At 47.1% G+C, this 10,390-nt stretch overlaps 1 protein-coding gene across 11 annotated transcripts in view; it reads left to right on the plus strand.

Moving 5' to 3' along the window:
- The window catches only part of CCDC158 (coiled-coil domain containing 158), a 32,315-nt gene extending 22,079 nt beyond the window's left edge, over nt 1-10,236 (plus strand). For all 11 annotated transcript variants that reach the window (XM_085579475.1, XM_085579470.1, XM_085579471.1 and 8 more), the window contains one exon: nt 634-10,236. The gene's annotated coding sequence lies outside the window, so the exon portion shown is untranslated. The remainder of the gene's footprint in view (nt 1-633) is intronic.
- The last annotated feature ends 154 nt before the right edge of the window (nt 10,237-10,390 follow it).

Below are 10,390 nucleotides of genomic sequence, written 5' to 3' on the forward strand. Positions count from 1 at the left end.
TCTCTCAGAATTTTTAGGGTTGCAAGGGACCTCTGGAGATCGTCTAAGCCCAAGCCCTCTGCCGAGGCAGGGTCATTCACGTCAGGTTTAATTCTAGCAGTGCTGGTGGGCTTAGGTTCTCCTACAAGGGTATGCTGAGAGGGACTGGTTTGCTGATAACTTTAATGCTTGTGCTGGTGAAAATCCTGTCCTGCTCTGGTATCTTTGAGAAGAGAGATGAGTTCACTGCTGATTTTGTAACCTCTTCATACTCTAATGACTACAACTGGATTCCTTAAAATTGCCCTGCTCTTCTGGCTTCTGTATTATGCTCAGGAAGCTTTTTGGACTACTAGGACTTCAGAGTCAATTAATGCAGAGTATATTTGATGTTTATTTAAATGTACCTTCCTTTTATTATTGTTGAAGTGATGATGTCAAACGACATTTCAAAAATGAGAGGTTATACAGACAAATCTTATTTAGCAAATGCACCTTTGGACTTTGTATTTTGAATTGGCACTTCTGGAGTGACAAACTGTGAAAATTTATTGTTTATAACCAGATTAACGCCAGGGAAGGAGTGAGGGGAGGCAATTCCACTTGGTTCTGTTTGCTGCCTTTTTTTATTCCTTTCTCTTTATCTGACTAAAGGTGTGGTCATGACTGGCTCTCTAAAACCCACTGATGAGATTTTGCCCAGTATCTCATTAGACAGGAGAATGGCTAAGTGGATGTCCCAGTAAGTCTATTTCCACTGTGTGAACTTCTTAATCTTTCAGCGTCAGTTTGAGCAGTGCTCTCTCAGCTTAGCGGGACAGTAAATGTCAACTGAATTTATAGAAGCACAAGTGTGCAGCCTTCGTGGGGCAGCTCCCTAGCTGACATGGAGGAGGGTGGCTGTACAGAGACACAGAATTCATGATCTAAATATCTTCCCTTTCTTTGCTTACCACAGTAGCTGAGGAATCTTCTCCAGCAAAGTGCTGAGCTGGTGCATAAGTCCAAATATCTATTTTGGTACTGGGCCGTGTCCTGGCATGGGCTGAACGTGCACTGCTCACATCTCCTGCTCGGTGACACAGGGAAAGGAAACAGCTGTGGAGCCAGGATGTGCCTGGGTACTTTCTCAGTGACTGAGGGCTGGGTACACTCTCATTTACCACTCTTGGTGCTTGAAGGTGCTGCTCAGGCTCGGTGCTTTTAGAGCAGACCTTTGGCTGTAGTGGGCTGTGCTAGCTACTGAAACTTTGCAGAGTAGGTGATATTTTTAATGTTTACCTACATGCCTTTTTTTTTCCTAGCCTTTAAAACATCCAGTTTCCTGCTCTGTGTCTGTGCACCACCTTGCTCAGCTGGGATTGCCAGTTTGGGTGCCTACGCGCTGCTGTTCTGTAAGTACTATGTGTGCACTGCAATTTAGACTTCCCTGTCACCTCCCTGCAGCAGAGCAGGCACAACCCATTAATTATTGTAACATTACACTAAAAGAGCATCCCCTGCCAGCCCTCAGCACAGATGAAGAAGTAGTGTTTGGAGCTGTTAACCTCACATTTCTTTCCTTAAGCACATTTGATAAAACAGCATAGGAAGGAAGAGGAATCAAGCAAACAGCCTGGGGGAGACGAATGCAGGAATCCTTTAGGAAAGGTTTATTTTGAAGATACAGAAATGCACAGGATGAAAGGTAGGGTGCTGCTTTAATGAGTAGAGCAAAGGTCTCCTCTGCTTCTATTCATCCCCATGCTCATTCAGGCCTCTTCTGGTGCCAGACATTTTCACAAAATGAAATTAAAGCAAAGAACCCAGATTACCGTGATGGTAATTGTTGATATACTACAAATACATTTGGATCATTACAAAAAGAGGGAGTCACCAAGCTTGTGACAAAGGGATGAACTTGCTGCACAGCCAGGCAGGGAAGGACAGTTCAATAACTCATGCTGCCAGCCCAGTCCTGCATGGTCCCCAGAGGACCTTTCCCTTGGAGAGGCAGCATGGATTTATGGGGGTGTAATGGGCTTTATTCATGCCTGTAACAGTGATCGCCTGTGCAGGCAGCAGCTGAGTTTTTTGCCCTGCAACTCCTCTCAGGGTGCCTGGGATTCATTTTCTGTCTGTTTTTCTAAAATAAGAGTCTCAGTGAATCCTAAGGGTGAAACTCCTGGATTGCTGATCACTTGGAAGCACAGGTGCTGGAGAGGGAAGAACTGAGAAGGGTCACTGGGGGCTGAGGTTCCTCTTCTGAAGCAAATGTACGGACCATTGCAGATGTAACTTATCCCTTTGAAGGCTTTGGTCCCCTCCCCTCTAGGAGTTCTTCAAGTGCTCATAGCCTGTACAGACTGGAGACTTCTGTCTCCTTAGAGGATTTCCAAAGCAGATAAACAGAAATGCTCCAAAATGCAACTGAGATTTTTTTTTTTTTAAGCCATCATCAGACTCAAACGTGGTGTCTGTAAACCAGATGGACAGGAAAACAAATTCTCAAGTCTCAGGGCCATAATTCTGGTTCTGATTAATTAAAGACTTAAATTTGTCCTTGCAGTCATTCCTGATGTAGCATTACTTTGGAGAGCAGTGTTCTGTGAATGAGGCTCCATTGCACCATTGTTTACTCAGCAAGTGGGACAGCATTGGAAAAGCAGGAGAATATTTGGAAAAGCCACATGTGACTTTGCAGAATTCCCAGCTGGCTGATGTGGGATCAGGAGCCTCAAGCCTGACACCTTTCCACGTTTCAGAACCAAAACCAAAACAGGAGGGTGGGTATTTCCTCTCCCAGCCCTGTGACAAGGCAGTAGCCAGAGGTGTTGTTAGGAAGGGCAGTGTCTCACAGGAGCTCTGTTCCCCTGTCAGCTGTGCCACCTACTGTGGTGACAGGGGATCTCCAGTGACAAACAGAGCACCTGCTCAGCCAGACCCGTGTGCTCCTGTCACACTGTCCTGGCTCTGACAGGGGCACTTGGGGATGTATTTGGGGAGCTCCTGTGAGGCTGGCCACCGTCTCATCCTGGGGAGAGAATGCTGTTAAAGCCTTATGTGTGTATGGTGCTTACTCCAATTCTGCCACAGAACTAATCAGAAAATCAAGACTGATGCCATGGAGGTTTTCCGGGCATTTGTTTGACACTTTCTGTATTGGATCCCCACCCAAGCAGGTAGAAAAATTGAAAGGTAAAAGTATTCATGTACTTTGGAGGAAACCATGGCCCTGAGTGGCATTCTGCCCCAACCCTCTCCCCTACTATTTGGAGTATCCCGGCTGTGAAGATTGGACACTCTTGTGCAGCTTGGCACAGCCGTCAGCAGGTGGCACAGGAGGAGCATGGCTGGCAGGAAAAGCTCTTCCGTCCCAAACAGAGCGGAGATACTTTCACTCAGTTGCGATTAACTCCGTGAAAAGTGGCGGGTTAGTAATGAGGGCACCCCAGATCCAGACTTGCTTTCCATTATGAGCCATGAGATTCTGGAAGGCAGCTAAAAGGGACCACTTCAGGCCTGGTGCCATTCTTCTTTAAGGACAGTGTCCCAGCCTGGACACAGATGTCACCCCCAAACGTCTTACCCAGGCTGAGAAGCACAGAGCACACAGGTTTTCCATTTATTTTTAAGGACATGGGTTGTGATCCTTCGTTTGCTCTGCTGTTTTTCCCAGTTAGAATGTATTTCATCCTTGCTTAGCTGACTCAAAACATCTAAGAGGTCTAAAGCCACTCTTTCCTACTTAACCATAGTAATCTGCCTTGGAATTCCTTCTTGGGTTTGAGGTAGAGCTTATTGCTTGCCCTACCAGTCTCTTGCTGAATTTCCTGTACTTTCTCTGGATTTCTGTGCTGTGACAGTAGTGTCAGTGACAGCTTTCCCTACATCCCTTTTCCTCCTCAGTTTGTTTCCCATGAGCCATTTGCCAGCCTTTTCAGTTCATTAGTCAGTCTGTGGAAGTTTCACTTTCTGTTTTGTTGTTCTTCATTCTCCATTTCCCTATCTGGTACAGCTGCATTCCAGATGCCCTTTCATGGTTGGTTCCTGTTGCTTCTTACCTCCTCCCAGGCATAAACTACAGTATAATATATTTGGCTAAATCGTCTCAAGCTCATCTCAGACTTCACTGAAGTTGTGGTACTCAGCAGCTCTTAGGAATTAAATCATAAATGAGATTTTCCAGCAAAATCCTACTGACAGCCTCTCATGGTTGGTTCACATCTCGGAGACACCATGCTTTGACTTCCATGTGGATTCTTTCCGTTGTCAGGCCCATAGGAAATGCAGCATGAAAGACAGGTGAATTGTGGTGTTATTTAATACTCTTTCTTTCACTTAGGCTGAACCTTTTTTGAAATTCTGAATATGGGTCCTGATGCTCCCATATTTGAGATGCTGCTTTGCTGAAAGCTGTAAGAAAGTATTGTTTTATAAATCACATGATTTAATTCAGAATGGGGGCGTTTTTTGGATGTTTTCTCTGATGCCTGGCTACTCACCCTGTGGGGATTCTTGGGAAAGGATTCTACCAAATGGGCTGCAAACTCTGATGGTAGTGCTTGTGTTCATAGCCTGAGTTTGATTACAGGTCTGGCATCACAGAGTTGCAGGGAGGTGCCTTCACTGGTGGAACATATTTTTCCTCCCTGGAATAAAAAGCCAGGGATATAAAACAAGGCTGCAGCAGGGATCTTCAGTGTACCCTGAAGTGCAGTTCTGCTGCCACCAAATCTGCATGTCCTGTTCTGAATCAGTCCCTGCAAGTTCCTCTTTCCCAGGTTCAGTGTGTGAGGGGGGATGTTACTGGTCACTTAGTCATGTGGTGCCTGGGTCTGGTGACAGGGGAAAGCAAGAAATCCTTTCCCACACAGTCTTGTCAGAGGGCAGGGCAGGCCCTGAGCCAGCACCTGATGCAGTGGCTCCATCCTGAGGCATGGGTCACATGCTAGAACCAAGGCAGGGACACTTTTTCCTTCCCCAAAGTGTTCCCTTTGGTGCCGAGGGACACAGCTGACCTACACAAGGTATTGCAGACTGTGCTGAAGCCTAGTGGCTCCCATCCTAGGGCCCAGTTCTGCTTTTGGCCTATATTTAAGATGCTAAATACTCAGAATTGAGGCTGGCAGGCACCCAAGTGCAACAGGGCACTGGGGCTGCAGCCTGGGATCTGGCAAGGAATGGGGACAGAGGAGCTGGGTTCTGGAAGAAGCACAGACCTAGAAATAGCCAAAGGGTGCTGGGTTGCTTGGCTTGGCTGTCAGGCACCTTTTGCTTTCCCTTGCCCCTTCAGTGTTTTTTCCTCAGTGCCTCCTCTGTGCTGAGCAGATGATACAAACAGCTGAAGGCAGCTTTGCTGTCAGCAGCTGTCCTGAGTGGAGCCTGGTGCCCTGCCCACCCAAACAGCCCTGGGATTTTGTTTACTGCACTGGGAAAAAAACCACATTGTGGGGCCAGAGCTTTGCCTTCAGCCAGGCTTCAGTGCTGCAGCCTGGCTCTGCACTGCCCTCAGGGGCCGGGTGGGTAGGGAAAACAGATCCTAAGGGAGGAGATTGCATAGCCTCCCTACCAGGATTAGACCCCTAGGATACTCTTGGTTCCTTTAACCTTCTGCACATCATTCTCTCAACCTGTCTCTTGAGAACTCTGCCTCTGGCACGTTTCCAGGGAAGCTGGTGGCTGCCATGCCCTCGGGCAGTGCTGCCCTGGCCCGGGATGGGAGCTGAGGGTTGTCCCACACACAGCCCCGTTGTCTGAGCTGGCAGACAGGAGCTGTTTGTACCCGGGCTGACATACAAAGCATTTGTTTTCCAGTGGCAGCAGGATAAGGGTGACTCATTCCGGGCCTACCAAGTGTGCATTTAAGTGCAGTGGACACTGGCAATCAGGGAGAGACTTCCAATGTGATTTTTTGGTCTTTCCTCATCTGTGGCAGTGTGTTTAGTGCACTTTAAGGACAGACCCCAAGGTTTTGTGCATGGGAAGGCTCCATAAAGTTCCCCTGTGCTGCTCTGGAGCCACTGGTGCTGCTAGCTAGAAGATCCTTACACTGCAGGATTTTAATTAGTTAGTTGATCACCCGAGTAAATCATAATGTGATGCAGGCTGGCAAGATCATCTAATTGCAGCCTTCAATCCCTGTGTTTACTTCAGGAATGGGGGAAGATCTCAGGCTGTGGCATAAGACAGGCTCAGAACAAGGCAGACTGATTGTAGGTTTGCAGCCTCTCTCAAAAGCAGTCAGCAGACACCATGAAAATATCTGTCTCTCTGTGCAAGACCTCCCCTTTTTCTCAGTAAAATTGTGTGCAGAGGTAGTGTGCATCTAGGCTTTAATGCAGCAGCAGATCTTCTAAGGGCTGGAGTCTGCTCTTGAGCTCTTTCAAATCAAAAAGCAGTCAAGAACAGGCTACAAAAAGATGAAAATGAGACTCCTGGAGTTTCTGCCATGGAGCATCCCTCTCTTCTGTATGTTGGAGTGACACTTTTGTGGGACAGGACTCAGGTGAGGGAAACGTGTGCCATTGGTTTGCCCATTTTAATGTGCCCTCCCTAGTGCATGCAGTTCCCTTAAAAATAGATGCAGCTTGAAACTCAAAGTCCCAAGTGGGGCAAATAAATGTAACAGGTGTCTCTCTCTGCCTGGGCCTGATTCTGGGCCAGGGGCTGGAGTATCCATCCCTGTGGGTTGTAGACTGGAGTCCTCCCCTTTTTAGGAGGTATGCATGCCATACTATAGGGGGAAAAGTGCATGTTCACCATGGATTCTGTTTGAATGAGAGGTTCTTTGTAATGTCTATCATGTCCAGGAGAGGTTTCCAAGGCTAGAGGGTCGAGTCTCTGCTCTGCAATGTCAGATATTGATGGGGAAGAGTGTGACTGATAAAGTATCTGGTCTGCCTGACTAACCTGACTCTATTAGCCACGTGTGTCAGTAACCTTGCCCACTCCTTAGAGCTCTCCCTAGAACAAAAACAGAGACACATTTTTATGATGATTCGGACTTGGTTGTCTGCTTGTTTGTAATGCCAGAGTGAACACAGTCCTGGTCTGATTTTGCATTTCTCCGGGCTTTTTTTTTTTTTGTCAGGTTCTCCTTTGCTCTACTGCTGGGAGCAGCATGGGCTCATATCAGCTTCGTTTTTGGTTCCTCCCTGGCTGCTGTGTTTATCCCTTGCCGTGCAGAGGATGTTCCCAGTAGTCCAGGGGTGTTTGCAGCACTCAGCAGCAGCAGAACAAGTAAACCTGGTTCATCCTGGAGCTGCCTCAAGGGCTGTACAGAAAATTGAGGACCTGGAAAACTGTGTCAGTCTCTGTGGGCAATACTCAAGAGTATCAGATCAAGCACCTGAAAAGACAGCATTCTTCCTGTTGCAATCTGCATTGCAGAAGCTAAAACCTGAATTAAGGTAGTAAAACTTCACTGATGAGATGGGCTTGGCACTGCAAGCCAGGCCCTTAGCAAACCTATGTGAGCTAGACACAGTGCCACTTGCCAGAGCCTCCTGTCCATCCCACTGCAGGCCCTGCTGCTTCCTGGCCTGCCTTTCCCAGCAAAGTCTCTGTTCCACAGCCACTGGTGGCATCCTCCAACTCCAGAAGGCATTTCCTGATTCAGCAGGGAGGGCTCCAGCACTGCTCTGTGCCGGTGCTGGGCAGGAGGTGTTTGGAATGAGAGATTCAGCTTGGGAAAAGCATGAGGGGAGTGATCCTGGTGGCACAGCTTGGCACCACCGAGTCCCGAGGCTCTTGCTGCACGAGCAGATGAGTCAGGGGAGCAGCAGACACAGCCAGAAGTAGCTGAGGGGTGTGAGTGGCTGCACTGCTAATTTTGGTACAGCTGAAGTTACGAGGCTTATGTTTATGTGTGTGTGATTATAAAATGTGCCTATATCACAGTTACCACATACAGGTGTGTGTGAGTAGGTTAAAATCCATGAGGGCTGTGGTTATTTAGCTGGGGAGTCAAAAATATGAGGTTCAGGCCCAAATTTCAGAGGGAAAACCATTTTTGCTGCTAATCTCGTAACAGTTAAAAGTAATAATTGCCTCAGAAGATATATAAGTGCTATTGCAGGCAAATGTCTCATTTCCTGGGATGTCACTGTCCCAAATCTGGAAGTCAAGCAGTGTTCTAACCCAAGAGCAAAAGCTGCTCTTCAGAAAGCACCAGCTTTACTCCCAGCCCTTTCCAAGGTCACCAATGGACCCAGTAATTACAGCGTAGCTCTGCCCTACAATGAACTGCTTTCCTGCCAGCAATTAATTTGCCTCTGTGGGAAGAAGAAATTGAGGCTGGAGACAGTGAAATGTGATCACCACCCAGTTAGAAACCTTTCAGAAATGTCTCAACTCTCAGCTGAAATGAGGATCTTATAATTAGGTTATATTATTATTATTGTTATTATTATGTTGTTTTATTAATTAAGCACAGAGTACTAGATACCCACAGTGTGTGTGAGTTCTCTGGTGACAAGGACATGTGTGAGCTGTGCAGGGAAAACAGAAGGGCAAAGCCTCTGGAAAGCTTTTCCTTGCGTGTTACTGGTGCACTTGGGCGTTTCCCAAGATCTGCTCCTCCAGGGCTGGGAGCATGCCCTGCATGTGAGGCTTGTGCTGCTGTCCTTGGCCCTTGCTGTGGAACTGCAGCCAGCACAGGCCCTTTGTCAGCAAACTGGGAGTGGGAAGGACCTGCGTGTTCCCTGGAATGTGTTTTATGTCGTGTAGGTGAGCTGGGCAGCCAGGTACCACAGATCCATACAGGGAAGCAGACTGCAAACATCATACAGCAGCAGGAGATGAGTGGACAAGCCTACCCAAATTGAAGATGAGACAGAAACTGGTAGATGTTTATCAGGTAAAGCACTTTTCTAGTTAGAGCTGCATTTTCAGCGTTGAGGTGAAATTACACTGGGTCCTGGGGAGGCTGTTTGGTGTCTCGGTGTGCCCTGAGGTCACAGCAAGGCCCGGGTGCAGTCAGACAGGGTGTGAACAGGTCTGTCAGCAGTGGCAGGTGATTAAGTAAGGGCAAGCAGGATTCCTAGATTCCTATCTCAGGTGTCAAAGTCCAGAGATCAGTGAAATGCCAGGGATGCACACAAAGAGAAAAGGAGCAGTACTCCGCCCTCCTGTGTGCTGTTCCAGCCCCGTTGTGGGCAGCATCAAAGATCCTCTGGAGAAATGTCTGACAGTTACTAAATCACAGGAGGAAGATTAAGGATTTCTGAGATCTGTTCTGATTTGGCTGATACTGTGCTGTGTGATTTCCTAATTCCTTCCCTTACAAGCTTTTCCTGCTTTGCATAGACTCCAAGGAGCTGAGCACCTGGTGTTGCACAAACTGAAGGAGCCACATCACAACCTCAGCAAATCTGGCTTTTTATGTTTATTAAAGATATTCCCAGTGCACAGGACAGGACAATTTCACCGTGTTCATGCTCTCCAGAGTGTGGGCCTTGTCTGCCTCTTCTCTCAGTAACATCACCATGATGCTGCAAAGGGAAGATGTGCCCCTGCTTGTTTCAGGGATCCGTAATTAGGACACAAGATTGTGCCCTGAGCCAGCAGTGCACCTACTGCATTCCCAGGCTGCACCCCAGAGGTGGAGCCACTCCTCACTGGAGTGTTTGCAGTGTATCATGCCTTCTTCCGAGGCTTCCAAAAGTGAAATGACTTGCCAAAATAAAAGAAAATAATTCACTCTGAGGATCTAGAAAATCCATGTGGAGAAACAATGTGCTTCTATGCATCACATAAGTAGATTTTTATGGAAAAATCCAAAAAGCTGAATTAATCAAACCCAAAATTCTGTAGGAATCTCTACTTGATCTATAAATATCTGTGCAAGGTTCAGCTACAGTATTTTACAGTGGGAAGGAAGGTTTATGGTTTCAGAGAAAGAATTCCCACGGAAGAGTCTAAGGGGAAAGTTTTATTGCTGTAGTTAAGTTAGCCTTCAAAACCAGAGTCTAATTACGTATTCTGGTTCTTGGTTTTTGGAGAAATGATGGTGAAACAGGGCTGAGAACACCACTCTGGAATGAGAATTGAAATGAAAGAAAGCTACCAGATCAACCGTTTTTCCTTTTTTTTTTTTTCTCCCTTTTTCAACTGCATGGGTGGAACCACAAAAATCCTGTTTTTCCAAACAGCTGTGACATGTGACCTCAGAACCTTTCATAAGCAAAAATATCCAAAAGGGCACATACTAACATAACATTGTTGCTGTAATCACAATTACAGGAAGAAGTATTTCTAAGAGAAGATGCTGCAGTCCATCCTAGCAGGAAAACCACCTGATGGGCCGCTTGCCTTCTTGCTCAGGAAGGTATTACTTGGATCAGGCTGCAGCTGGCCAGCTGCCAGCCTCGTGGTTTGGAGAGGGAGCTGACTCGTGGCTCGGGAAACACTGGTGCTGCTGATGGGACGT

Source organism: Lonchura striata, chromosome 4 (genome assembly GCF_050655825.1).
Source record: "Lonchura striata isolate lonStrDom1 chromosome 4, ASM5065582v1, whole genome shotgun sequence".
Classification (NCBI taxonomy): Eukaryota; Metazoa; Chordata; class Aves; order Passeriformes; family Estrildidae; genus Lonchura; species Lonchura striata.